Below are 27982 nucleotides of genomic sequence, written 5' to 3'. Positions count from 1 at the left end.
ATTTTGCTCTTATTTCTTCATCCTTTAAAAAATATTTTTACTTACTAGGTTTAGACAGTGCCTTCCCAGGGAGCAAAAGGCTGTGTGGAAAACATCTGAATAACACACACACTTTATGAGCCAACAAGAAATTTAAATGTCAGAATGACAAAAATGCAGGAGGGAGAGTGAATATATCCGGAATGGGGCCTGGTACAGAAGGGCTGAGCCCACAGGCTCTGCAGTGGAAACTGTACCTAGAGGACCAAAATAAGTGTGTTCATGTTCCATAAATTCATGAAGGCCGTTGACTGCACTGCTCAGGAGAGGGTCAGAAATTTCCACTCCCTCTCCCCGCAGGACAATCCTGTGGTTCATAGTTCCAGGCTAAACGCCTCTTCCCGGCCCTGTGGTCTCTGGATGATGTAAAATAATGGAGCTGGACAGCACTTGAGACATCAGCTGACCCTGAAAATGTTCCAGGGTGCAGGCTCTGCAGCCTTCTTGGTAACCCGCTCTCTTTATCACCCTCTGCTCTTTCCCCATGGTCTCTGCCTCCCCACCCCTGGCTGAGGCCAGGACCTCAAGGTGTCCCAACCCCCGGTGTCAGGAGTAGGGTCATTAAGAAAGCCCGATGCATGTCAGCCAGGGACATCACTTCCGCTGCCTTCGCACGGGTTTCGTTTGAGCGCCGCCTACGTAGTAAGTGGATAATCACAAGCTGTACTCTCAGTTAGGAGAGTCACATCTTCAGAAGGACGAAAATTGGAATAGATAACTTCTAAAAGTCCCTTCAGATCGAATATTTTATGATTCTCTAATTCTGTGAACCAAGATAGGCTAAAAGAGTTCATCCTAGGTTGTTTCTTGTAAACATTAACCTCAACTACTGTGAAGTACTTGGACCAGCAGGAAATGTTCTTATTCTTTGGGTGAAGTTCAGTCCTGATGGCCAAAGCCTCCAGAGGAGCATGAGAAGGCTGAAGAAAGAATCCAGAGAAAGAGCAAGTGTGACCGAGAAGGAACCTTTAGACTCCTGCACATCTAGGCCCCAAACCATGCAGAGACCTATCCACCAAAGGCTCAGACACCACAACGAAGGGACAGCCTTGAAAGTGAAAAACAAAGATAAGATAAATGAAGAGAACAGAAGACGTATTCTGCATCTTAAGTTGTGGGTCGTAAGGAAGAAAGAATTGTCTGAGAGGCCTAGGCTGAAAACAGACAGATTCATATGAAATTCATTTTCTTTACTAGGAAAAACTAAGCATGTTTTGGTTGTACATACCTAATTTAAAAAAAAAAGTACTTTTCTTTGTAGTGTTTGAAGGTTTTTTTTTTATTGATAAAAGTAGTAACGGCTCATTGTAGACAATTTTCATAATATCAAAAAATGTAAAGAACACCTAGAGAGAGTCGCTCTTATTGGGCGTGTTTCTTTAGTCCCTTAGACCCCGGTGCATTCTTAAACACAGTTGAGATATGGCCCAGGCCATTTTGTGTACTGATTTTTCACTTAGCATTATTACTATGTTCCAATGTCATGTAGAACTCTCAAGTTACACCATTTTAGTGACTACATAATATTTCGTCTTTAGAAGTCACCCGTGTTTCCACAGCCATTCTCCTGTCTGGGGACAGTTAGGTGGTTTCCTCTTTTTCATGATCATTATAAACGACCCTGTTAATAAACATCTTTGTACATGAGTATTTATTCACATTTTAAATTATTTACTTGTTTTCTTGAACTTTTGAGACTGATGTCATAAAGTACACCATTCCCTACCTGAGTCCTCCTCATTCGAGGTAGAGGTCTGGGATGGCCCTGCCTCTGGCCCAGCCTGGCAAGTGTACAAGCACCGTTCCTTGTATGAAAATAAACACCGTTGCTCAGAACTGTGTAAATCATTTCTGACTGTACTTTTGGGAGATGACATTACTGGACTGATTTTCGAGTTTGGTATTGGAGTTGCAAACAAGGTGACACTTTTATTATCTCATGCTCTCATCTACTGTAACTGACCTCCTGGAAGCTTTGGTACATGAGATGTCTGCAAGTTCAGATTTAAAGCACCTGCAGTCTGTGGCCCTCCACAGAAGTGATTTTCAGCTGAAATGCTTAGATTTGCCCTAACCTGGAATGCTCTTGAAGGGTACCTCTTTTTGGGTCCTGCGGAACTGATGGAGACTTACCTCCACGGGAAGGCCGGCTGTTCTTTTCTCTGTGGAGGCACTAAGTGCCCATCTTGAAGGGCGGTCAGCAGGCTCTCCCAGCAGCAGGCCTTCCTCTCTCATCTCTGGCCTCGGAACAGCTGCGTGTGAGTCCCTTTCTGTGGGCTTTCCCTGTGCAGTGCAGCCTCCTTCTCTGATCTGGTTTGCTCTTTGCTTCTCCACACCATTGTTTGGAGCAAGGGTGACAGCCTGCCCCTGACCCCTGGCTCCGTTGGTTGCACTGGCCGGTTTTACTGTGTCTGAGTGGAATGTTCCTTCTTTCCTCAGGTAAGGGAGTGGCTCTTTCTTTCTGTTTTTAACTATTTAACTTTTATATTTTATCCTAAGGGACTTGGGGGGACAGTGTGGCAGTACAGGAAGGGAAAATATCCAAGATGACTCTGTTGTTTTCCTTCTTTTTTTCCTCAGCTCTGTTGAGATATAATTGACAAATAAAATGGTAAGACCCGCGTCGCAGCCAGAAGACGCAGGGCCACGGGCCCCAGTTAGGCAGGCCCCTCCATGCCGCGCTCACTTCGGCGACGGCCACATCGCCGGCCTCATCGCCCTCCGCACCGGGGGGCTGCCGTTCCAACCGGCAGGCGGCCCCGTGGGGGCGGGGCTCGAGGACGTCAGTGCACTCGCCGTGCGTCTGCACGCAGCCCCGCCTCCATTGGGGACCCGGCCTGAGGAGCAGGGCAGCCGGAAAGGTAGGAGGTGTGGATAATTTGGGGTTTCCAAGAAGCGTTTGCTGACTGACCCAAGCAAAAGTGAGACATGGTTGTATCAACGCATTTTTTTTTAATATTTAATTGCAGTGTTGTTTTTTTATTAATTAATTTATTTTTAAAATTTAATTTAATGTTATATATTTATATATAAATTTATTTACATTTATATATATTTATATATAAATATATATTTTTTATATATTTATATATTTATATTTAATTAATTTTATATAATTTAATCTTTTAATTTTTTAATTAATTTATTTATTTATTTATTTATTTTTGGCTGTGTTGGGTCTTCGTCTCTGTGTGAGGGCTTTCTCTTGTTGTGGCAAGTGAGGGGCCACTCTTCATCGCGGTGCGCGGGCCTCTCACCGTCGCGGCCTCTCTTGTTGCGGAGCACAGGCTCCAGACTCAACGCATTTTAAAAGTAGTAAAACTCCCGATAAGTGTCTGTGCTCGACCCGCCCAGGAGAGAGCGTGCCCTCCGTGAGGGACACGTGAAAGGCTGAGTGAACGTCTGCCTGTGGTCTGTTACCTGGTGCACGGGTGTGTGAATTTCTGCGGAGAGCTCTCAATTTCTGTAGTTTCTGCGGACTTGACACTGTGGTTGGCAAATGGTGACGTGTTCCATGAATTCAGGACATGATCGTGGTTACTAATAATCACTTTGTTCTCTCTGTGCATGTCTGTGTCCTAATATTTTCTTTTTATAAGGACCCCAGTCATATTGGACTAGAGCCCACCCATTTGACCTCGTTTGACCTCAGCTACCTATTTAAGGGCCTTTTCTCCAAATCCAGTCATATTACGAGGTATTGGGGGTTAAGACTTCCACATATTAACTTGAGCAGGACACAATTCAGCTGATAATAGAAGGTAAGAGTAATTTAAGCAAGTAAGTAACTATTTTTTAAAGTGAGTTGCTTAAAGATATGAATTGACTCAAGAAGAACAAGAAGAAATTACATAACACTGTACGTTATACAAAGGTATTAAATTAATCATCATAACATCCTGTGAGATCCGCATGAAATCAGACTAAACAAGATTAAGCAACTTACCCAGAGTTGTATAGTTAGTACTTCCCAGAATTTAAACCAGGTATTTTCCCAGTTCCATTCTACATTATATGTTCATTTCATTATTTGAAATGAATTTTGAGTCTTCATTTTGCTTAGTTTCTGAAGTTCTATGTGGATAGAATGGAGTTGGATATTTTCAGTGACATTCACACATGGGGAAGGAAATTGAGTCCAGAAGCTTCCGCGATGTTTCCATGGAGAACGCTAACAACAGAACCAGAAACACCGTTATCCTTTTGGTTCAGTCATCTTTCATAACACACTACAAGAATTAATTTTAAGAAGCCCAGTGTTTTCCAAACTTTCACCAATGGGCTCTGTAGGGTCCTCTAATAATATCTAAGAGACTCATTAGTTTCACATTCCAAGCCACTTAAGACCAGGAGTTTTGATTTTTCTTTGTGAGAAAATCAAGTGACAGTCATAGCTCATAATTTAGGATGGTTTCTTCAGGGCCCAGGCAAAACCTAATACACAGTAATAATCATTGTTAATTGCATCTTTGACAATGATTAATCGGGTATCAAAGAGGTGTATAAATTGGGAGAAAGTATGATCAAAGAGAAACATAGGCCACAGATGTTTAATTAATGCTCAATTATTTATGAGTTTAACTTTGGTTAAGCTAATTTTCCTTCTTCTAGGCAATTTCCAATTCATCTCTACAAAGAGACCAGAATAATCACCTTCCAATACAAGATTTATTGTGTTCCTTTAATTAAGAGCCTACAGTGACTTGTACATTCACTCCACGAAGTTTTGCTATGAGAGAAAAGGAGCCATTATATTTTGTCTTGAATTAGATATGCCACCATACTTGACTTAGCTCATCTTACTGGAAGCACTTTGAGTGCAGATCCTACAGTCCTGTCGTACATCCTCTACAGCATCAAGCCAAGGGAATCACACATAGTTACAGCTGGAAAAACACTTGTTCTGGGTTGATATGTTTAGCCTTTACCACCAAGACTTTATCACCAAGACCTATCTTTACAGTCTCTAAACAGAAGACCTTCTTGCCTTCCGTTTTCATATTGACTAGGAATGTAAAGGGAAGAACTGAGAAGTAGCCATGGTCGGCTAGCAGCCAGCCCAGATAAATCATCTGTGGAGATATTGTTTCTTTCCAAAGATATAAACATAAGAGGAAGTCCTAGAGTTTGTAACAATTGTGCCTAATAAAATTCCATGAAAACCTAGAAATCCAGATGCAGATCAGTAACATATTGGTTAAATAAGCTGTTCTGTTCATGCAATGGACAAGTGTACAGACATTAAGAAGAACGAGATACTCTTTTCTGTGAGACTCTCTTTTCACTGAACTCATCAGTGCTGCAAAGACAATGTTACATAATAGTTTTTCTTTAACATTATATCAGGCATCTTCATCTTGTCCTGTATTTATTGCCAGTGTTACTAAAGGTTATCATTTATCTCTTTCTCTTTTAGATATATAATTTCTTCTTACTGTGGAAGCATTCATCAACCCCTATTTTACTATTTCTTTTAAATTAGAAATGAATATTGAATTTTATAAAATGTCTTTGGAGGATATTTCAACTGATTGTATAGTTTTGTTCTCTTTTGACCTTGTTATATGGTAAATTATATTTGGTTATTTTATATTATGCTCTTTATTATATATGGTATTATGTTTACTAATTACATTTATTGTATTAGAATTACATTATAATTAAGGTAGCATTTTGTTTCAGATAGACAAAACAACCAGTGGAATAAGAAGCATCTTAAAATTAGATGCAAGAGCGTAAGGGATTTGAGATTAAAATAAAATTGACATTTTGGATCAGTAGCCAAACTTATTCAACAAAAGTGGGAAAATATGGCTATCATTAATAAATTCTAGATATAGCAACTAGTTAAAAGTAATAAATTATGAAACTGTAAAAGTATCATAAACCTGGGAGACTTGAAATAAATTATTCATGAGGAACACCTTTCTAAGATACAAAGAAAAAAGGATACATTTAATTATATAAGAATTAAAATTTTCCTCATGGCAAAATGCACTACAAAGGTCAGAAAACAAGCAAAAGAAATTGGGAAATATATTTAGAAATAGATATGCTCTCTTTACAGCTTTTGAGAGAAGCACATGTTTCTTTTTCCTCTAACCTGTTATGTGGGTATTAACCTATAATGTAAGTGCGTGGTTCCTTTCCTTTAACCTGTAACATGAGATTTCATCTGTATGGTAAGTGCATGGTTCCTTTCCTTTCATCTGTAACGTGAGTGTCAACATGGGGCACTGTTTCCAAGCACAGGCTTTGGATGTTCCTTTACTGGTCCCATCACTGACCATCCACAAAAACTTGCAAATGTTGCTTTACTCTCCTGGGGGTTAGAGTCGTAGCTAAGAAAAGGAAGCAAAATAGAACCTTCCCCTAGGGATAATAGAAGGTTTAAAGGAGTAAATATGTAAATGACTTAGGACAGTGCCTAGTACAAGAGAGATCAATATAAGTACTTATCAATTTTTTAAAGAGACAGATGAAAGAAATAAAATGTGGTGATTTCAATCTATTGAAATATATTCTTGACATTAAACTACCTTTTCATTCATTGGACGACCTAACTTGCTCATGCTTTTTCTTACTCTAGTGAACCTGAGTAGCTAATATCATAGCTTAAAATGTTTGCTTTTATATTTACAAGTAAATTTGACCTGTAAATTTCTTTTTCCTTACAGTCCTAATCTATTTTCAGTAATAGGATTATATAGACTTCCTAAGATGAATAAAGGAGCATTCTTCCTTTGCTACTCTCTAGCAGTTTTTCTTTATTAATACTGATGTTATCTGTTTAATAGAAGTTTGATAGAATTCCCCACCCAAACGTTCTGGGTGGGTCTGGTATTTTCTTGGTGAAAGATTGTAAACTATTGACTTAATTCCTTTACTGGTGAAAGAACTCCAGCTATATATTTCCTCTTGTGTCAGTTTTGGTAAACTTTAGGAGCTAGGAAATTGTCCACTTTACATAAATGTTCAAATTTACTGGCATTTCATATATTCTCTGTTTGTACCCTCTGTTATAACATTGTCCTGATTCTTTCTGTGTATTATTTACTTACGTTTTTGTTTTGCTTAATCAAAGTGTGTTTTTAAAATCTTTTCAAAGAGTATTCTTTTGACTTACTAAATCACCTCAATTTTATACTGTTTTCTGTTTTATTAAGTTCTGCTCATATCTTTATTATCTATTTTTTCTATGTTCTCAGGGTTTATTGTTTTGCTGTTCTGATGTCAAAACACTTGGTTATTAATTTTAATAAATCTTTTTACTTATAAATAGTTGCACTTTTTGAAGATGCCATCTTAGTTGTAAGTATCTAAGGGTCAGCACCTCCACATTATTGCTGGCCTAAGCCTTAGTGCACCCTATAGCAATGTATATATTGACATTTTTTCCCCTCGACTTTCTGTGTTTTGCTACTTCTCACTTTTCTTTGGAGAGAAGCCCTCTGAAATATCCTTTAGTTATTTTCCAGCCAATAAGTCTTTAAAATATGTGTATTTTTTTAAGATAAATCTACTTATATAATTAGGCAGAAAATCTGATTTGCCATATTTTTAAAAACAGCATAATTTCACTCTTCTCCATGATTAATCTGCTGTTTTACACAAGCTTTGAGTTTTTAGCTTTATCAATGACATGTACTTTAGAAATTTTTTAAAGAGCCTACCCACTCTTTTAAAACATCCTGTTCCTTGTTTCAGTTCTAGTTTTATGTCTATTTTCTGCCTTGCACCTGATAATTCCAACATTCAATGGATGGCCTTGGGAATCTAATTCTGTTATTGATTGTTTTTGCTGATTCTCTCCCATTGTAGCTGATTTCTTCATTATTGTGTAAATTTAGATCATGAGCTCATGTTTAGCTAAACTTTATCTGTGGGAACGCTATAGGCCTGGGTTGAAGGTCTACCTCTCCAGAGAGTGTTTAGTTCTGTGTTTGGAATACCACCCATCTGGGAGCATTTTAAGGTAATTTCTTCCCTTCTGTTTGCAAGACCGCAAATAAATTTGCAACCCAAACACTGTGAACACAGATCTGGGGTTCAGAATTCTCAAGATTTCCTACCTGTTTCCTACCCAGAGCAGAGGTCAAGAGAATTTGGTCTTAGTCTCCCTTTGCCAGCAGATATATTTTTTAATGGCACGCCGTTTCATTAAAGGTGAACCTAGGGATAGATAGGTTTAGTTCTAACTTCCCATCTAGGAGGGATGGAGTCTTATCTCCTGCCTCCCATGTGGTCATGGCCATTTTAACAGCAAGTCTCTGTGTCAGGTCACGTGTGTCATTAAAGTATGGCCTGTATTCCAAATGCAGACAGCTGCCTATTTTTTATGGCCTATGAGCTATGAATAATGTTCACATTTTAACTGGTAATATTTTAAATGGTTACTTAAGTACCTAAATAATATCCTCAATTTTGCTTCTTTGGTCCACAAAGCCTAAAATACTTGCTATTTCGCTCCATAAAAACAGGATTGCCAGCTTCTGTTCTAAGCTATCAAGATCTTCAGTCCACTCTTAATATAGCTATAACTCTCACACATGTACTCCCCTTCTTTCAGGGGTCCTGGAAATTTCTACTGCACACTTCAAAAATCAGACATGCACTTAAAAATAAGTTGTTTCCATTTCACCTAGCATACCGAACTCTTTTCTTTTAGGAGAGTTTTTCAAGTAATCTTGCCCACCATGTTCTTCAGAGCCTCATTAATAATGGCAAAAATTAAAACAACTTAACATTCAACAAATGGGAATTGTTCATAACAATTATAGAAGCACATACAGTAGAAAACTATAAACTGTTATTGAAACGGTGAGACATAACTAGTTTTATTCTTTGAGAACTATGTTTATTTAGGTCTCTTGTTTAAATAAGTATATTTCTGTATATGTATGTATATAATCATGTATTTATATACACATACATTATTTATATGATATATTTGTATAAATATGTGAAATACATACCTATACCCATACCTTTGATTTATATTTGTCTACATACACAGGAATATAATTATATATATCATGTATTTATATACATTGAACTGAAAAGTGGTAGTATACATATATATTGTGTATAAATGTGTGTATATGTGCATGTGTAGAAAAACAGGTTGAGAGATATGTAAGCATGATTTAGACAGGGTTCAAGATTTTAAAAGTAATTATGTGTAGGTAGTGAGATTATGGCCCATTTGATTTAAAGTATTGCATATTTTTACGTCAATTGTTATGAACAGATTCCTACGTAAATAAAATTATAAATAGTTATACATACTTGTATGTGTAGTGTATAATTAAAATATATATACTTTTATATAAGTATTATATTTATATTATATAATATACTTGTCTTATAATAATATATTATGTATTGTTATATAGAATACATTAAATATAATGTATTATATCAGATAACAATGATATATTTCTATATTATGATATAATTATTTAATAATCAATATTACATGATATATCATATTAATACTGTGAACATATTAAACATATAAATACATTGCATTAGTCATATAGTTTGTGTATAATATATGCTATGCAAAAATACATGTTAATATAATATATAATTGTTATACATTCATATAAACAGTAATATATTACATTTATACACCAATATAATATTTAGTATTGGTATATGTATATTATATTAATATATACATAGCTAATGCTCTTTAAAGCCATCTGCTACAAGAAGTAGAATGAGACCAGGAGTATGGCCAAAGCAAATTCTAAAAATATTAGATTATTTATATTCACTTATATGTCATTTTCCTGGAATCTGTATCTGGCTGTTAGAGAGCACACACAACAAAATCCCGATAAAGTGCCCAGGAGGACATGGGATCCTTTATTTACTGGGACCTCAAAGGAAACATAGTGCTATTCAGTCCCCCATCAAAGAGCTAAGAGCAAATCTTGAAGCACCCAGTAAAAGCCAATTCAAACAAAAAAGCTTTTCCACTTCAACTTGAAAAAGTTAAGTTCCCAAGAGACCCCCTACATCACCCACCGAAGCTCATTTGGCAGTAAAAACAATAACATTCAGCGAACAACAAGAAATCTAAAACAATAGTTGTTTTAACAAAAAAAAAAAATCCAGCAGCTAATCAGTGTCTTTCCTGTTTGAAAGAAGGCAGTGGGAAGTGGACAGAAGACCTGATAGGAAAGATAAAAAGAAGAGGAAAAGGAAAATAAAAGTTTCCAGTTTGACAATCAAGCTGTCTTCTGCATCCATTTCATCCCAAGACCACCAAACCAGTGTGGAGGCTTTTTCCTCCTTTCTTTTTCGTGAGACTGATCACAACCAGCCGTGCAGAGTCCATTAAATGAAGAAATGCTGTTGCATACATGTGCGTATGAGCTGTGAGTAAAGTACTGGAGTAGAGGACACCTAACTTGAAACGTCCTCATGAATGTCCATGTGGCTGAGCAGGAAGTTAACCTGTCATAGATGTGCTAAATCAGAATAGTTGGGTTTTATTTTATTTACTTTTCCCTGGACTCTGTTGAATGACTGTCATCTACAAGTTCAAGCTACTTTTTGCTGACGATTAATGCACTGGGAGAGCTGAGAGAAAACCGAATAGTAGAGCTGTCTTTTTCTTGACCAGTTCACCTTACTTTCCCAAACTCAAAGTCTTTCCCTATTTCTTTCTCCTTTTTATTGTAGTAAAATGAACATAACATAAAATTCACCATTTTGATCATTTTACAATTCACTATACAATTCAGTGGAATTTAGTACTGTCACAATGCTGTGCAACTGTAACCACTGCCTAGTTGCAAAACATTTTCATCACCCCAAAAGGAAACCTACACCCATTTTAAGCAGTCATTCCCTATTTCCCTCTCTTCCAAACCCCTGGCAACCACTAATGTATAATATTTTCCGTGTGTATGGATTTGCCACTGCTGGACATTTCGTATAAATGGAACCATACAATATGTGGCCTTTCGTGCCTGATTTCTTTCACTTAGTTGCATCCATGATGTAGCATGTATCAGTAATCCATTCACTTTTATTGCTGAATTCCCTGATCCTGTTTTCTTCATACTGTTTGAATACAAACTTTAAAATATGTTGAGGGCGAAGCTCTGTTTTAATGGCACATCTATTAGGCCAATTCATTTAAAGAAGGTGAAAATGGAGATATTGTTGTGAAATGATAATCGTTGAGAAGCCTCAGCTAATTTGATAATGAAAAGTTTGGGAAATGTTGCAAAAAATTATTTGCTTTATATTAAAAGCCTTTTAAACAAGGATTCAGGAGATTGTCTTTTTCTTGCAGGTAACTTAAATGAGGCAGAAGAAACTAACTGCCCTTTAAAACAGATTTTGAAAGGATTTTATTTATACTTAACAGACGAATGGGAGTACAGGTTGTTCATATCCAATATGGACTTCCTGTCCAAACACTGTTTATCATTCTAGCCACCACTATCGAATCATATTTCTTGAGACTAATGCAGCTTAACTCCTGCATATTACTTTTTAAAATTCATCTATCAAATCCATTAATACAGTATAAACAAGAGATGTTCATGTTTCAGTGCAGTTCAAATATCAGGTATAAAGAGCCCTCAGTAAGAAAAGGAATCTTATATCTCTTGCCAGAATGTGGTCAGCTCTGGGGTGCTTTGCTAGCTGAAAGACACTTTTATTGTTAAGAGGGTAGAGGTTGTTTAAGAGGGATGAGAGGCAAAAAATTTTAAGTACTTGTTTGTGTTAAAAACAGTGCTAGGCTATCTCATACTCTATATCAGTCAAGGCTCACCATTTTACATATGTGAAAAGCGAAGTTAAAAGTGTTTTAGTAACTTACTAAAAGGCACGCAACCACTAAATTCAAGCAAGAATTCAATCTCAAATCTGTCACACTGAAGTTTGAGCTAATATTGAGATTAATAAAAATAGCACTAAATTAAAAGTTCAGAGATGTTTTTTATTTCGTACTCTTTCACTAACCCTCTTTGGAGATAAATCATTTCATTTATATGGGCCTTAGTTTTCACAACTATAATAGTTGGAAGTTTGACTAGGTGACCTCTATGTAGCCTTGCATTTCTAAAATGTTCCATTAATTTGGCTTCCTACAATAATTGCCATTGCAATTATGCGTGCTGCCACCAAGTAGAAGTAGCGAGTACTAGTTCCTTTTTTAACCCTAGTGGGGAGTGCATTTTGACATCAGACTTATCCGTCAATAGTACAGCCTGTTAATATAACTACAAAATAACAAAATAATCTGGTATTATTTCCTGTAAAGCAGAAGCTTTACATTGTGTCTATGAATCGTATGAGAATCACCTGTAGGTTTTTAAACAGAGAGGAAATCCAGAACCCATTGAATGAGGATTTTCAGAGATGGGACTTGGGCATCTGGATTTTTGGGCTCCCATCATTTGTATATTTTATTTTATTTTATCTTTTGCCTATGTACAACATTTGTCACATCCTCTTGAATCTTTAGCAATTTCTGTTTGTTTTAAAAGTTTAGAGTATTCCATAATCACCTACTTTTCATAAGGCATTATCTGTTATGTTTATTCACTCTTGTGCTTCTCCTGGTTAAAACTTCATTTTTTCTTTTTTTTTGGGGGGGGCCTGCCTCATGGCTTGCAGGATCTTAGTTCCCTGACCAGGGATTGAACCCCAGGCCTCCAGCAGTGAAAGCGCCAAGTCCTAACCACTGGACCACCAGGGAATTCCCAAGACTTCTTTTTTAAATGACTTTTTTTCCCACTCTGATTCATTCCTGGGATCAGTTTCATGTGGGAACATTAAACCAACCTTGCATTACTAGAATAAAGCCACTTTGATTGTGATATATTACTGTTTTACATACCATGGATACAGTTTGTGCTTTTATTTACAAATTTTGCATGCATGTTCAAAAGAGAAACTGGTCTATGATTCTATTCTTGTAATATTCTTTTTACTTTTGATCTGAAGCTTATGTTGGCCTTATAAAAATTTTGAGCAATATATTATTTTCTGTTTCCTGGAAGGGTTTTATGTAAGATTACCAATATTTCTTCCCTAAATATTTGGAAGAATTTACTTGGAAAGCCATTTATCCCTGGAAATCATTTTCTGTAAAGGGACTTAATTATACAAACAACTTTTTGAGTAGTTGCAGAGTTTTTAGATATTTCTTTTCTTGGGTTAGTCTTGTTAGGTTGCGTGTTTTAAGAATTTGTAATTTTGGATGAATTTTCAAATTTATAAATATAAAATTATAATTTTAACAGCTTTATCGGGATGTAATTTACATACCATAATTTAACCCTTTAATGTATACAATTCAGTGGGGTTTTTTTTTAATTTTATTTATTTATTTATTTTTTGGCTGTGTTGGGTCTTCGTTTCTGTGCGAGGGGTTTCTCTAGTTGTGGCGAGCGGGGGCCACTCTTCATCGCGGTGTGCGGGCCTCTTACTATCGTGGCCTCTCTTGTGCGGAGCACAGGTTCCAGTCGCGCAGGCTCAGTAGTTGTGGCTCACGGGCCTAGTCGCTCCACGGCATGTGGGATCTTCCCAGACCAGGGCTCGAACCCGTGTCCCCAGCATTGGCAGGCAGACTCCCAACCACTGCGCCACCAGGGAAGCCCCAGTGGTTCTTAGTGTAACCACTAAAAGACGTGTGTAACCATCACAACCATCCAATTTTAGATTTCTGTCCTCCCACAAAGAAACCCATTACACATTAACCATGTTTTTTCATTCTCTCAACCCTCTCAGCTCTAGGCAACCACTAATCTCCTTTTTGTCTCTACAGATTTGCTATTATGGGTATTTCATATAAATGGGACCATACAATATGTGATCTTTTGAGAGTGGCTGCTTTTCTTTACAGAATGCTTTCATGGTTCATCCATGTTGTAACGTGGATCAATATTTCATTCCTTTTTATAGCTGAATGTTATTCTATCGTACGGATATTCCACATTTTGTTTATTCATTTGTCAGATTGACATTTGAATTTTTTCCACCTTTTGTTTTTAGAAATATGCTTCTATGAACATTCACGTACAAGCTTTTGTGCAGACATAAGTTTCTATTTCTCTTAGGTATATATTTAGTAGTGGAACTGCTGGGTCATAGGGTAACTCTATGTTTAACACTTGCAGGAACTGTCAAGCTGTTTTGTAAAATGGCCGCACATTTTGTAAAATGGCTCAGACTGTACTTTCTATCCAAAGGTATCCAAAGCCACTTTAGATGCAAAATGTTTAAAGTTGACCTTTGCTGCTGCCCAAATCGTAGCCACTGTGAGCAGTCTGCAAGATGGCATCTTAGGTTTCTCAGAAAGAAATTAGAATACACAAAGGGGGAAATAAGTGTACAATTACATAATGTAGATTCCATATTTAATTTTATGGGAAAAGCAATAATTACGTGGCTTTTGGTTTTAACTGGAAATAGCTACTCATTGGGAAATAATTACTCGCTAATGGCCTTAGCGAGTCACTCTGGAGCTTCTCCTAGAACAAGAAAACCTAAGTTCTGCTCCCAGCAGAACATGGAGACGGTGCCCAGTGCTGGCGAGGCAGCACAGAACAGGGCAGTCGTCGCTGGAGGGAGCGGAAGACAGTGCAGCCACTCTGGAAAGGAGTTGGCCAGCTTCCTAGAAAGCGAAACTGCATTGCCCACTTTTCCCCAATGTCACCTCTTGTGAAAGTCAAGTCAGCGTCCCAGCAGGATCCTGACGTTGACACGACTGCCCCTGTCATCCGTTGCCCTGGGAAGGCCCCCGGCGGCTTTCGGTCTGGGGCTCTTCCCAGTCAGGAGAGCGTTTGTGTACAGCTTCTGTGTGGACTTCAGTCTCCATTTCCCCGGGGTAAGTGCCCATGACTGCGGTTGCCGAGTCCTGCGATGGCTGCTTTTTTAGGAAGTTTCACAGTAGGGGAGCGCCTGGCCTGAGCTCCGCGTGCCGGCCTCTGCCCATCTCTCTGTCGCCTCAACCCTAGGAAGGAAGGTCCACGTGGACCAGCGCTCCCTCTGCACCTGCTCTGCCCTCGGTCCTCAGGGTCACAGGGCTTCCCCAGAGCACGGGCGGCGTGGGCCCCTCCCTGCGTCCCGCCCCACCCCCGCCTCATCCGGGCCCCCCGCCCCCCGTGGCTTTGGTGGGAGGGTCTCAAGGAAGGACCCCCTCCTCCGAGCCTACTCCACCCTCAGCCCCCGCTCCCACAGAGCTTCCGTCCCGACGCCAGGCCCGTGGGGCTCCTGCAGCAGCAGCGCTGGGACTGCCGTGTTTCTGCAGTTCAGTTCGGACTCCATCTACCCGAGTCAGAGCCCGCAGGTCAGGGCTCGGCCCACGCCAGCCACAGGTCCACGTCGTCCTCTGCGCTTGTGGCCGACAGGCTGCGTCAGGAGTTCCCACGCCCCCAACCCGAGTTCCGTTCGTTGGCTAGCGCGGGCCCCCAGAACATGGGCCCCCAGAACACAGGCCCCCAGTCCACGGACTAGAGCACCGGGCTATTATAAAGGAACAGCCAGGTGGAAGGAGGAGGTGGGGAGGCGTGGGGCGGGGCGCAGGGCTTCGAGGCCGCCTGCAGGTACCCACCCCGCAGCTCTCTGAACCCTGTGTCTACCGAGATTTTGTTCCATGAGCACGATTACAGCGGGGACCATGGGCAACGGATTCACATTGCAACCCCTGGCCCTGTCCCCTCGCAGGAGGTGGGCAGGCAGGGGGGCTGTAAGATGCAACCCGGCCTGTGGCTTTAGGTTTAGGAGCTGTGTGCCAGGACTGGAGGCCAAGGCCCGACCCCTCTCACAGCGTGGCTCCTGCTGGGCACGGAGGCTGGGGGACGATGGGAGGCTGAAGAGCATGGCGTCCGCCTTCACCCCCTCTCCCCTCTCTTGGCTGAGCCCTGCGGCCGCGCGGGTTCCCAGTGGGCCCCTCCCGGGGGGCCTGTCCCTTCAGGTCCTCCCAGCTGCCTGACAACCCTCTGCCCCCAGCGTGGACCCCAGAGCCCTCAGTTCTTCCCACTCCTGGTCCAGCAGGACGGGGTCCCTGTGGCACCCTGGACAGGCGGGCGATGGGCAGCCCGGCCCCTCCCGGGAGGCAGCCCTGTGGGGTGGGGAGGGGGGCGGGCACTGCGAGCCACCCATGGTCGAGCGCATCACCTCAGTGCGTGGCGTGGGGCGCCGTGGCTACACGCATCTTGATGGCCGGGATCAGACCCAGCTCTGCCACCAACTGGCTGGGTCCTCGGAGGCCGGTCCCTGGACCCCATTGTCCCTGTTCACCATCTGCAACGTGCGTGACCCGAGGACCCCCTCACAGGTGGTCGTGAGGGCTGACCGAGTCGGTTTGTGTGGAGGACAGAGAAGAGTGAGGCCAGCAGATGAGGAAAGAGCTTGTCACTCATGGTTCTGGGCAGGGGCACGCCTTGTCACCTAGGGCCTCCCAGGAGCACGAGGGTTCAGCAGGAATGAGGGGAGGGGTGGCTGGAGACTGGAGCCTGAGGTGTGGGTCCCCGGCAAGAAGCAGGCTCAGGATTGGCTAGAATGACCCTGGGGCTCCGGGGTGATGAGGGCAAGGGGACGGTGGCCCCGAGTGTGGGAGCCCCATAAAGAAGGGTCTGGGGTGCAGCCCTGCACTGGCTGGTTTGCGTCAGAAAGTGATAGACGTGGTTAACGCGGGTACCAGGCCCGACCCAGGGCTCAGCGACAGTTCTTGTTCCTCAGCACAAACGCTGTCCCGCTTTGGCCGGTGCTGTGCCTTGCGGTGGAGGAAACGGGGACTCAGAGGACTGTGGGGCTCCGGCATCCAGGGTGGGGCCTCGGCACATGGGCCCCGAAGTCCTCCGGAGCGGCGGGCACATGGAGCTTCGAGGCTGGGGGAGGTGACGGTGTGGACAGTGGGGCTGCGCAGACTGCCTTGACACTTGAGAACCACTGGCCCGAGGGACCACGGGGACGCCCGTGGAGGCGGGCGCCCAGGAGAGGCGGCCCGCTGGCGTGGGGCGGGGTCCTGAGTGCCGCCCCGCCCTCCCAGGGCGCCCTGTGCTCCTGCCCAGTCGTGGCCGGTGGGGCCGTGAGGCTGCAGGGAGGCCAGTGCCCGGCATGGCGCCTGCTGCCCGCAGAGGCCCGGCGTCCTTCGGGCTGCTTCTGAGCCAGGCGTGCCCGACGAGCCCTTGCGCCTGGCAGAGCCAGCGGGCACGCTCCCCCAGCGTCCTTCCTGTCCTCGGACAGGCACGTCTGCTCAGCCCGGGAGCGGGGCCAGGCGCGCTGAGTCCTGGGCTGGGCAGGGGGCGCAGCCTGGGCAGGTCCTCGAGGCGCCCCGCCTGCTGCTGGCCCGGCAGGGGCCCCGGGGAACCGGCACCTTCCTCTGCGCCCCGCGTCGCTCCCTCCCCCAGGCTGGTCCATTTCTACCTGTTTCTGCAAACCAGATAGACCCTGAAGGGACAGAAACTTAGGTCCGTTGAAACGGCTGAAGCTTAGGCTGTCACTCTGGGGTAACTCCTGAGGAGGGTCCTAACAGTTAGGACCCGAGGCCCTTTCTTCCCATCTCCCTCCTCTCGTCCACCTCTTCTCCTTGAACCCCCCCTTCGTGCCCCCACCCCCCGATTTTACAGCCATCTTCTTCCTTCAGAAAATCGAGAGCATCAAGAAGAAGCTGAGGACTTCCTTGTTAGCGCAGTGGTTAAGAATCTGCCTGCCCATGCAGGAGACATGGGTTTGAGCCCTGGTCTGGGAAGATCCCACATGCCACGGAGCAGCTAAGCCCGTGCGCCACAACTATTGATCCAGCGCTCTAGAGCCCGTGAGCCACAATTACTGAACCTGTTTGCCACAACTGCTGAAGCCCATGCGCCTAGAGCCCATGCTCTGCAACAAGAGAAGCCACTACAATGAGAAGCCTGCTCACTGCAACGAAGAGTGTCCCCCGCTCGCCGCAACTGGAGAAAGCCCGTGTGCAGCAACGAAGACCCAATGCAGCCACAAATAAATAAATAAATAAATAAATAAATAAATAATTTAATTTTTTAAAAATTTTTAAAAAATAAAGAAAAAGAAGCTGAGTCTCCTGTGCATCGACTTCAACAAGAACCTGAACGGGGACGTGACCTTCCTGCCATTCACGCGTGAGGAGCTGGGTGCCTGCGGGCCCTGTGGGCCCCGCGGGGTGGTCGAGAGGCATCCGTGTGCCCTGCCCCCGGGAAGGTCTTCTTCTCCTGAGGCGCTCAGAGTGTTTGGGTCCCAAGGTTCTGGATCCTTCCTAGGAGAAGGTGGTGGTCTGTCTACCTCGATTCTGCCCCGAAGGAGGTTGTCCCTCGAGACCCCACCCCGCCCCTGCTCTCTGTGATGTTTCTTTAATCTCACAGGGTCCTCCCGCACCTGACCCGGCGTGGGGTCTTGAAGGGCTGGGGCCTGGGCGGCTTTTTCAGCTTCTGCCCTCTTGCCCGAATGTTTTATTTTGAAAACTTCACACCTGTAGGGAAGTGGCAAGAATAGTACCAGGGAGACCCCGTGTGCTCCCCGGGCCTGGCCTCCCTGCGTGGATGCCATGTGTGCTTTTCCTGCGCTGGGGCCTCTGGACGCATCGCCAGGAGCAAGGGCGCCTCCTGAGTCCCTGGGTGCAGGTCCCCCTCGGGAAGCAGAGCGTGGAGCTGTCCCACAGCCGTCCCAATGGCGGTCTTCTTTTAAAAATTAATGAATTAATTAATTTTTGGCTGTGTTGGGTCTTCGTTGCTGCACGCGGGCTTTCTCTAGTTGTGGCAAGCGGGGGTTCCTCTTCGTTGCGGGCACATGCCTCTCATTACGGTGCCTTCTTTCGTTTCGGAGCACGGACCCTAGACGTGCCGGGTTCTGTAGTTGTGGCACGGGGGCTCAGTAGTTGTGGCTCCCAGGATCTAGAGCGCAGGCTCAGTAGTTGTGGCCCATGGGCTTAGTTGATCTGCGGAACGTGGTATCTTCCCGGACCAGGGCTCAAACCCGCGTCCCCTGCATTGGCAGGCGGATTCTTTTTTTTTTTTTTTTTGGAACCAAAACTTTAATCCCAAGGACTGTCACAAAACATATTACAAATGACAGCATGAAAGAAAAATTGCGCAGGGCTTCCCTGGTGGTGCAGTGGTTGAGAATCTGCCTGCCAATGCAGGCAACACAGGTTCGAGCCCTGGTATGGGAAGATCCCACATGCCGCAGAGCAACTGGGCCCGTGAGCCAAAACTACCGAGCCTGCGCATCTGGAGCCTGTGCTCCGCAACAAGAGAGGCCATGATAGTGAGAGGCCCGCGCACCGCGATGAAGAGTGGCCCCTGCTCGCTGCAACAAGAGAAAGCCCTCGCACAGAAACGAAGACCCAACACAGCCAAAAATAAATAAATAAATAAATTTATTAAAAAAAATAAAATTGCACAGTAACTCAAAGTTCAGCTCTACAATATACTCTTAATCTGGCAGGACATTGGTGTCTTGAATACTCTCAAATTCCCAAGTAATATTACAAAGAGCCATGTATTCATGTACAACAATCACACAGGGGACTTATGACCTAAATCAAAGGTAAACTAACTTTCTTGAAACTTCTTAGATTCTAAAGTCACTGGACAACCTCTTGTCCGGTGTGAAGACTAGTGGAATTTTTAAACGTCTAATCTAGGGTAAGGGTGCAGCTTTAATTTTTACCTGCTGGCTGTGTTCACAGCACCTTTTAAAGACTGCTTGCTTAACTACAGCTGCATACCATATCCCAGCTACAGAAAGCCTTTTCAATGTTTGCCAGTGTTGTTTCCATAATAGTAAACATCACACTTTAGCTGGGCAGGAGTCAGAGTTTTATTATCAGTCTAGGCAAGACCAAAAATTCAAAGCAAATTCAATTTTGCTTAAGGGAACATTGTAAGGTAACAATTCTTCATATTACATGCCTCATATGACCCATTTCAAACCATAGAGAATGACACCTTTATGTGTCACTGTCCCAAGAGACAAATGTGAACAGCTAAAACATTTAAAAAGTGCACCAAGCTTTGGAAGTCTCAAACAAAACTTGAATTTTCTGTACATACTCCTGTCAAATGAAGTTATTTCCTGTACACCACTCCTCTTGCAAAGTGGTCTTCTATTTCCTTTCATTTGACCTAGATCGGCTAGGAGACCTAGAGGAAGATCGGGACGGCTTGTGATTTCTCTCCTGGAACAGTGATCTCTCTCTTCTCCTATATCTAGAAAGGGACCTGCTCTGGCTGAGGGAGAAGCTTCTCCGTCTTGGAGATGTGTGGCGATGTGGAGGACTCCTCCTCCGATAATCATCTCGAGGGCGACGACCCCAAGAAGGAGGCGGTCACGATTTCGACTTCTCTTTTCCCCATTCGACAGGTCCACTCTTACTCGGCAGCCACATGTTGTTCTCCCATCTAGTTCTCGGACAGCATCGGCTGCATCTCGGGGATCTTCATGTTCAACAAGAGCGAAGCCGGGAGGGTTTTTAGCAACCCACACACTTCAGAGTGGTCCATAATAGCCTAAAGCTCGTTCCAATTCAGTCTTGTTACCACTGTTTCCAAGATTCCCTACATAAACTTGACAGTCCAACGGACAGGAATCACGATGCAAGACCCACGTGGCTCCTGGGTTTCACGGGCCACAGGGTGATCCCGGGCCTCTAGAATCTGGCAGCTGAATCTGCTCGCACAAGCTGTCCTGTGGGGATGCTTTCCCCGCTATGTGTCCAGCCCGGGGCCCTACTGGCTTGGCCCAGCCTCCCCGGTGAGAGGGTGAACCCCAGCTCCCTGGAGCAGACACTCAGAGCCCTGTTGACCGGACTCCCGGGACTGGGGCAGCGGCTGGACATGTGTGGCCAGCCTGGTGGTGTTTGGCCCCGTCTGCAGTTCCAGCTCCAGCTGAGAAAGAGCCTCGCTGTGTAATTTTCTCCTGGTTGTGTAAGGATCCCCGGTGTCATTTGACAGAAATGTAGATGGTGTGTTCTTTCTCTGTTTTCTCCCTGCTTCCTCTCCTCTCTCTCTGTCTGTCTCTCTGTCTCTCTCTCCCTCTACCTCTCTGCCTCTCCTTCCCTCCTGCTCCCACTCCTTCCTGAGAGAGGGTAGACAGAGTGTGAGAGAGGGAGACTCAGAGGGAGAGGGAGGGAGAGGGAGGGAGGGAGAGGGGAGAGAGGGAGAGGGAGAGAGGGAGGGGAAACAGGGAGAGAGAGGGAAGGAGACTTCTCTCCTTCCCTCTCTCTCCCTGTTTCCCCTCCCTCTCTCCCTCTCCCTCTCTGCCCCCTCCCTCTCCCTCTCCCTATCTCCCTCTCCCTCGTCTCTGCCTCTCCCTCTGTCTCTCCCTCTCTGGGAGGGAGTGAGGAGATGGAGAGACGGAGGGAGAGGGAGAGTTGGAGGGAGAGGGAGAGGGAGGAGAGGGAGAGAGGGAGAGGGAGAGGGAGAGAGGGAGGGAGAGAGGGATAGAGGGAGGGAGGGAGAGACATCTCTCCCTCCCTCTCTCCCTCTCCCTCTCCTTCTCCCACCTCCCTCTCCCACTCTCTCTCTCCCTCTCCCTCCACCTCCTTCCCTCTCCAGAGAGGGAAGGAGGTGGAGGGAGAGGGAGAGAGAAGGAGGGAGAGGGAGAGAGGGAGGGAGAGAGGGAGAGGGAACGAGGTAGAGGGAGAGAGGGACAGGGAAAGTGGGACAGGGAAAGTGGGAGGGAGAGAGGGAGAGGGGTAGGGGGAGAGGGAGAGGGAAAGAGGGACAGGGAAAGAGGGACAAGGAGAGAGGGAAGGAGAGAGGGAGAGGAAGGGACAGAGAGAGGCAGAGGGAGAGATGGAGGGAGAGGGAGAGTGAGAGGCAGCGAGGGAGAGGGAGGGAGGAAGACAGGGAGAAGGGCTGAGGAGGGGGGCTCCCTCCCCCTCCCATGCTCTCCCCACTGTTTTCTCTTTTTTCTGCTTCAACAGACATCAGGCACCTTTTAGATCAGCCCTGAAGTCAACGTTGATGCTTGGACGGCCTGACCTCCCCGCTGACTTCCAGCCCTGGACCACAGCTGGGAGATGAAGTCTACGGGGCCCTGGGCGGCAGGCTGCACAGGCCCCTTCTCTGACGCCCAATCTCTCCTCGTTTACGAGGCAGCCGCCAGCTCCCCTCCCTGACTCCCCAAGATTTTGGGCCTTTTTAATATGTGTCCATAATGCCATGAGCTATTATTTAACTTTTCTACGAGGACCCATCTCCCGAAATGCAGTGGTTTTCGGCCTTGGCTGCACTAGAGAACCCCCAGGAAAGGGAGAGAAGTCTCTCCCTCCCTCTCTCTCCCTCTCCCTCCGTATCTCCTTCTGCCTCTCTCCCTCTCCTTCTCCCTCTCCCTCTGGGGTGATGCCTGATGAGCTCAGATTCGCAGATGTTCCCCCCATCCCCTCTCTGTGCCTTGCGTGGGGTCTGGGCCTTCTCACTGTGGCCTGGGCACGGCCTTGACATTCAGACATCGGGTCGTGCAAGGACACTTGCGTTTGGTCCACACCGCATGTGGCTGCAGTCTGTGCTTCTACCGTTTAGCATCTTCAGTAGATGGGGGCTGTGCACGAGCCCTTCATCTTCCCGGCAGACACCACTGGTGCTTGCCGGGCCTCGCGGGTGATGCGGGGGGCACGGGGAACAGTCCTGTGTCCCCACCTTCTTGGGCTGCAGACAGGCCACGTTGGTCCTGTGGTGACTGGGGGCTCCCAGGAGAACCGGAGAGGTGGCCCCAGAGAAGGTGGCGTACGCCTGGGGCCGGGCCTCACCAGCGAGCCACGGGCCACCTGCAGCAACAGGCGTCTCGCTGTCCAGGGACTGGGTGTTTGGGCGCCGTGGGGATGAGCTGCTGTCTGCACGGCAGCCGAGTTTGTATTGTTGAGCCCAGGGAGGCCCCTGGGTGGCTCCTGGAGAGCCTGGCCGCATTTCTTCCTGTCCTTGGCCTTAGAGCCCATCACGGTTCACGCTGTTTCTGGTTCCAAAAGGACCTGTGTTAATAAAGACCACGTGTTAGGACAGCACCAAAGTGTCTAGAAATCTGGGCCAGGAGGAGGAGGGAGGGGGATTGGCTGTGCCCGCCAGTGGCCTGAGAGCCCTGCCCACACGCAGAGACCTGGCCCGGGGTCCCACAGGGAGAGCATGGCCCACGGTCCCCAGCGCCGGCCGTCTCTGGGTTCCAGGAGAACTGCACGATCCTCGGGGAGCTGGTGAGGCTGCAGGCCCAGAAGTCCTGCCTGCTGGGGTTCAGCACGCGTGCCGACTCCGTGCTGGAGATGAACGTGGCCAAGACCAGCCAGGTGGTGGCCACTTTCCTAGGTAACCCCGCCTCCACCTGAGTCCCAGTGGGGAGGGCGTCAGGCGGACCTTAACTGGGCGTGGTGCTGCCTGAGACCCCACTGTGTCAGCCCTTGGGGGTCACCTTCCCAGACCATTCTGCCTCGAGGGGCGCAGGGTGGGGGGCGGCTGGGGAGCCGCCACAGGGACGTAGCCGAGCCTCTCCCCTCTGCCCGCAGATGAGCTGGCCCAGAAGCTGAAGCCCCTCGGGGAGCAGGAGCGGCCGTGATCCTGGAGCTAAAGAAGGCCGAGTGCCAGAGGCGGGGCCTGCACTGTGACGGGCCCATCAACGCCTGGGACCTGCGCTACTACATGAACCAGGGGGAGGAGACGTGCTACCACGAGGACCAGTACCTGCTCAATGAGTCCTTCCCCATGCAGGTGGTCACGCACGGGCTTCTGGGCATCTCCCAGGAGCTGCTGGGGCTGACCTTCTACCTGGAGGAGGGCGCCAACGTGTGTCACGAAGACGTGAGGCTCTACACGGTCCGGGATGCGGCCTCGGGCAAGGTCATCCATTGGCAAGTTCTACCTGGACCTCTACCCTCGGTGCGTGAGTGCGTGTGGGAACCTGTCGGCCGTGGGCTGCAGCTCCTCTGAGGAAGCTGGGCCTCACCCCGCGTCCCTCCCCAGGGAAGGGAAGTCCGGGCACGCGGCCTGCTTCGGCCTGCAGCCGGGCTGCCTGCAGCAGGATGGGAGCCGCCAGATCGCTATGGTGGCCATGGTGGCCAACTTCACCAAGCCTACGCCCGACCCGCCCTCCCTGCTGCAGCACGATGAGCTGGAGACCTACTTCTACGAGTTCTGGCAAGCGATGCACCAGCTCCGCTCCCAGGTGGGTGCGGGCGCAGGGCTGCAGGCAGGGGCCGGGGAGGGCCCGGGCACGTGTGGTCCTCAGGCAGGCCCTCGCCACGGGATTCTTCTGGTGATGTCACCCCGCACGTGGCGACGCCCTCGGTGTCAGCTTCCATCATCAAAGCCCACGCACTGGGTGCGTAAACAACAGAAATGGATGTCCTCGAGACTCTGGAGTCTGGAAGCCCCAGATCAAGGAGTCAGGACTGGTTCCCTGCATGTTAAGTACATGTACTCAAGAGTTGCCTTTTAAAAAGACAAAAGAAAAGAAAGGCACGTTGCCTGCAAGTCTGGTGACAGGCGGCGATGAGAACCAGAGGGAAGGCTCTGGGGCCGGGAGCGCCGCGCCCTGTGAGGCCCTGGGGCTGCTGCCAGTCTCCGTGGAGGCTCAGCAAGTCCCAGTGACTTCCCCACGGGGGGACCCCAGCTCAGCGTCTGGGCCCCGGACCCAGTGCTCGTTCAGTCTTCCTGCGGTCAGCCCTTCGTCCTGAGAGCAATGCTCTCACAGGCTGCACCGGAGCGCGTGGGGACAGTTTACTGAGCTGTGCAGCCATCACTACTGCCCTGTTTTGGAACATTTCCATCACCCCAAAAATGTCCCTCACGCCCTTAGTTATCACTCCCTCCCCTCCCCAGCCCCTGACAACCAGGAACCCACTCTGACTCTGTGGATCTACCTGTTCTGGACGTTTCCTCTCAGTAGGATCACACCCTGTGTGTCCTTCTGTGTCTGACTTCTCTCGCTGAGCATCGTGTTCTCAGGGTCCATGCACGTGGCAGCGAGTGTCAGGGCTTCACCCCTTTGCATGGCTGAGGGCCGGAAAAAAGAAAAAAGAAAAGAAAGTCACGTTGCCTGCGCAGCCGGTGATGAGAACCAGAGGGAAGGCTCCGGGGCCGGGGGCACCACACCCTGTGAGGCCTTGGCGCTGCTGCCAGTCTCGGTGGGGCACGGGCAGCACCATCCCCCAGGGGCTGCGGGACAAGTTCATCAAGTCCCGGCAGGCCAACCCAGGTGCGGCCGGGCCGAGGGAAGGGAAGGGGGCGCCCGGACCGCCTGGCTGGAAAGCGCGGCCTGGACACAGTGCCATCCCCCCGTCTCCTTCCTCCCTCCCCCCAGGCCCCTTCAACCTGTGCCAGATCGTCCTGGCTGAGGTGGACCAGGCACTGCATACGCAGACGCCCGTGGACCCGGCCCAGGAGAATGCCCGCCTCTGCCAGGAGATTCTCGGGGGCCCAGCCATGCCAGGCAGCCAAGCGCGAGCTGGGCTCACCTTAGCAGTCGGTTGGCGGCTACTGCCCAGGTCAAGAGGATCGTCTGGTGGTGTGTGAAAGGGGACCGACTGACAGGCTCTGGCCGAGGCCCGGTGACCTCTGGCCTCTTCCTGCCTCAGGTCCTTAGCTGGTACCTCCAGCTGTGGCCCGCGGTGTCCGAGGGTGGGGTGGGCGTATCTGCACGTGCTTTCTGGAGAACCTGGAAGAGGCAGGAGAGGGCTTCATAGCCCGGACAGAACGCGTCAACGAGGTTTGCCCGTGCGTGTCGGTGCGGACACGCGGTTCACTCCTTCGTGAGTGCTTTAACCCACGCTCTCCCCATGCTGGAGGGCGAGCCCTGACTCATCCCTCGGAGCCTCGGCAGCTGACCTTGTAAGAGGCTTAGGGGCGAACCCTCGTGAGCTTCAGCAGAAAGTCGGCAAAGATTGATTTGTGTCCCTCCACTGAGTTGCCCTCAAGGTCCCCGTTTTCTAGAAGTGTTGGGCCAATACTCCCTCTAGTGGCAGGGGACTCAGACAGGGCTGTTTGAGGCCCCCGCTCTGGGGAAGGGGCACGGAGCGGCCAAGGGGCCGGGCAGGAGCCTCTCCGCGTGTGTCCCAGGGACCCACCTGCCTGCGACCTTCGGCTGCCCGGCAGAAAGATACACCGCCCAGTTCTATGGCTGCCTGTGCAGCGAGGTGTACTCCGCGGACACGTTCCACACACGCTTCAAGCAGGAGGACATCCTGAGTGGCAAGGTGAGAGGCCGTCCTGCCGCGCAGACCAACACGGAGGTCCTCGGCTTCGGCCTAGATGCTTGTGCCGCCCGCCTGGGCCTGCCAGGCTCTGAGGGCCCTGCCCTGGACCTCCTGTTCCCCTGCCCTTTGTTGAGTCACAGCAGAGGTGGCCACACCCACACCCTCAGTGAAGGCGGAGCTCCACCCTCCTGCAGCCCCGCCCCCTCTCGGCAGGTTGCCATGGACTACAGAAGCTGCATTCTGAGGCCAGGCGGCTCCAAGGATGCCAAGGGCATGGTGAAGCTCTTCCTGGGTTGCGACCCCACGCAGGATGCCTTCCTCCTGAGCAAAGGGCTGCAGGTTGAGGGCTGCAAGCCACCGGCCTGCTGATGGCACGTGGTTCTGCCCACCCAGGCAGGCCCGGTGCCTTAGCGCCCCGCCGGGATGGGGGAGGGGCCGTGTGTCCTCCCAGCCCCTGAGTCCCTGGCGGCCGGCCTTGGCCAAAAGTCTCCACCTGGACGTGTCTGGAGAGCCTGGCGTCAAGGCTCCCCCTTGTTGCACTAATGCAATCCCTTCCTGGGGACCTTTCCTGCTTACAAAACGGTTCTTTGAAAACGCAGCCATTAATAAAAAGACTCCACTCCTGGTCTCTGCCTGCGGTCCCTTCCACCACAGGAGCGTCATGGGGGCCGTCACACTGGGGGGAGTTCTGACCTTGGTCGGGGATCAGCCCTGCGGCTGTTGCAGGCTGCTCTCTGCTGGTGTAGCGTCTGGGTCACTGGGAGATGGCTGAGCTGTGGGGTGAGTTCAGACGGGGATGGCTCCCCCGACCCTGGCCGGGCCGGCTCTCTAGTGAGGGGGTGTCAGGTTCCTGCCGGCCTCTCGCCCGGCACTGTTTGGCATGTCGGGGGCTGTGATTGGCTGCAGCTGGTTCTGGCGGTGGGCACAGCTGCGGGAAGCCCTGCTGTGGCTGTCCCTGTCCCCGTGGCCGGCCGGCTGGCTCTCTCCGGTCATCGGCAGCTGGTGAAGTCTGGACCACAGCAAGGGGCCGCCTTCCTGGGTCCTAGCGATTCTTCCCAAAGGCCTTAGGGATGTGGTTTGGTGGCAGTAGGAATTCAGAGAGGGTGCTGCACCACTGGAGTGCTAGGGTGGGTCTGGACCATCCCGTGTGCCCTTCCCTGGCCTTTGAGCTCCTCGGGAGCCCTGCCTCCGGCCCTTCGCCCCCACAAAGGATGCCAGGCAGTGGAGCGAGGGAGCGGGCAGTGCCCCGACCTTCTCCCCAGGGCCCAGGCGGGTAGGCTGTGCCACGTTCTCTCCTCCCCTCAGCCTGCCTGCCCGTTCTCACCCGCCCTGGGCCAGTCGGCTGTGGACCAGGCTGTGGTGTTTGCCCTTCTGCAGACCCGGCTCAGCTCCCTGCACCCACTTCTGTGCCTTCTGTGTTCTGGGCTGGTCGCAGGCCCAGAGCCGGTGGGCAGGCACCCCGTGGCCGGGAGGGCTGTTCCTGCGAATTCCCTGGGGCTCGAAAAGGAACACAGCCGGCCTTCCATCCAGCACTTCTCGATGGACATGGAAGGGGCGTGTTGGGGCTTGGGGGCTGCTCGTCTTCCCGTGCACCGAGCCCCTCGATGGTCCCCGTGCAAAATCCAGGTGTGGCGTTGGCACCCCAGCTGTGTGCCGGGCAGTCTGTGGCGGGTGCCACAGGCCTCGGGCTGGTGGGCCACAGGGTTCCTGAGCGGCAGGTCAGGACTGAGAGGGTGAGGCCTTTCCCCAGGTCCAGGGCCCAGACTG

General features: G+C 48.4%; 1 long non-coding RNA gene and 1 pseudogene across 3 annotated transcripts; both read left to right on the top strand.

Annotated features, from left to right (window-relative positions):
• The first annotated feature begins 182 nt into the window (after positions 1 to 182).
• Positions 183 to 27389, top strand: LOC309651587 (thimet oligopeptidase-like; annotated as a pseudogene). Its single transcript, XR_014268716.1, has 6 exons — positions 183 to 192; positions 2656 to 2900; positions 23198 to 23333; positions 23531 to 23900; positions 23985 to 24450; positions 25979 to 27389. The product of XR_014268716.1 is annotated as a thimet oligopeptidase-like (transcript).
• On the top strand, positions 7360 to 13066 carry LOC309651678. Of its 2 annotated transcripts, none has more exons than XR_014258306.1 (2): positions 7360 to 8859; positions 10198 to 13066. It is a non-coding gene; the product is annotated as an uncharacterized lncRNA (long non-coding RNA). The 2 variants fall into 2 exon arrangements; XR_014258307.1 differs by having other exon boundaries at positions 10195 to 13066.
• Positions 27390 to 27982: the final 593 nt, after the last annotated feature.

Source organism: Balaenoptera physalus, assembly GCF_965194825.1.
Source record: "Balaenoptera physalus genome assembly, chromosome: 21".
In the NCBI taxonomy this organism is placed as follows: Eukaryota; Metazoa; Chordata; class Mammalia; order Artiodactyla; family Balaenopteridae; genus Balaenoptera; species Balaenoptera physalus.
Note: the sequence above shows the minus strand (reverse complement) of the source record. Positions and strands in the feature narration are given on the sequence as shown.